Below are 1,867 nucleotides of genomic sequence, written 5' to 3'. Positions count from 1 at the left end.
GCGGCTTGTATCAGGATCAACTTCTCTGCAATCGACGCGTTTCACCTGTAAGGCTTCCTCAGGATAGCAGATGTCAGTCTACCCAGCTGGGGCTCTATTTAAGTCATCCTGGCTGTGAGGCAGCTGTGGCCATTTTGGACAAGGGATATTGCCCATATATTAAGTAACTCCGTCCTCGCTGTTATTGCGGCCATTTTGGTGAAGAGAAACTTACTGAGTGGTTTGCCAGGGATGCGCATAACTATGTGCAGGGTGTATGACCAATGAGGGACATAACATAATATTAACACAAAAGGACACACAGAACACTTATAACATACCACACTGTTAATTTAAGGTGGAATAAGATAAAATAAATAAAATAAATATATCTGGCTAATTGTTAATAAGGGGGGATAGTTCTCTATATTGTCATATTGTGCGTCTATCTGATTCCAGTTTGCTGCGTTCGTAATCAATGTTTCACAAGGGAAAGGGAAAGGGAAGGGCTACAGCACCAGTCCTTGTAATTATGCAAAATTAAGCAGAAGGACCCCAAATGCCACTATAATATAATGTATACAAATTTCAAATATAATGTTAAGTGATGGGGGTGCAACCTCTTTACAACTGTACATACAATGGAATAAACTAAGACAGCAAGAGGTTGTCTTAAGATCCAGGCGCACTAAATTAAAACATAACTTTTATTAATCAATATAAATTAAATAAATCCATACGGAAAGGAATAAGCAGCAAAATATTAAAAAAGAGACAACATATTCATAGACAATAGACCACATATAACGTGTGAGTTTGACAAAATAGTGTTAATTAAAATAAATTGTTCCGCTGTGTGTAATGCACCAATATAATAATGTTATTACTAAATGCTGGAAGTATAAGAGAGATGCAGATTCAGTCCCATCTATCTTGCTGTAAGGTTTTAAAGTAAATTGTTCCACAATCTCCCAATAGTAGTCACACAATGGCAACATATGTTGCTAAATAGTTTATGTGACACAGGCTGTTGCAACTTGCTCTGAAAGTAGCTGACTCATACAGTGAATATAGTATTGTCACTGTTTATTCTCTGTGAAATCATTCCACTATATCTGATCATATAGTACAGGGGCTCTTAATTCAGCTACGATATTGCTGCTATCTTATAATATAATTAGGGTCTCCCTTTATCCACTATGGGACAATCCATCATACATGGGTAGAAAGACAGTATGTTATATCAAGCTGTCCTCACTCACAAAATACCTGTAACCTGCAGAGAGTAATTAATGTGCGGGTTGTACTATACTGCGGCGCATACAGTGTTACACATATACACAGTCACGCTGTTGACAATGCTGTTTGTATATTAGTGCCAGCTAAACTCTTACAGTACATTAGGCAGATCTGTATTCCTTAGTAACTGTGGTTATACTATATAGTATTAAGTTGTTGATCTGCCATGTAGAGATATTAGGGAAATATTACATTGGGCTTAATAATCTGCGCTTAACGTATCCCGACTGTAGCAGTATCCGCACATTGACATATACATATACAGGGGTGATGTCAGTGTCTAAATCAGGCTTTCCCAACCACGGTCCTCAAGGCACACTAACAGTCCAGGTTTTAAGGCTAGCCATAGTTGAGCACTGGTGAATTAATGAATACCTTAGTTATTTTGATTTAACCATCTGTGCTTAAGCATGGATATCACTAAAACCAGGACTATTAGTGTGCCTTGAGGACCGAGGTTGGGAATCACTGGTCTAAATACTGAGTGTCCTCTCTCCTAGGACTAATCTCTGATCACCGACAGAAGATATATCCCAATGGAGCTATACCGAGGCAATTGTATATTATCCTAATCTCACAGTGCAGCGTT

Source organism: Taudactylus pleione, unplaced genomic scaffold (assembly GCF_031769625.1).
Source record: "Taudactylus pleione unplaced genomic scaffold, aTauple2 ptg000489l, whole genome shotgun sequence".
NCBI lineage: Eukaryota > Metazoa > Chordata > Amphibia > Anura > Myobatrachidae > Taudactylus > Taudactylus pleione.
The sequence above is the reverse complement of the archived record's forward strand: the minus strand, read 5'-3'. Positions refer to the sequence as shown.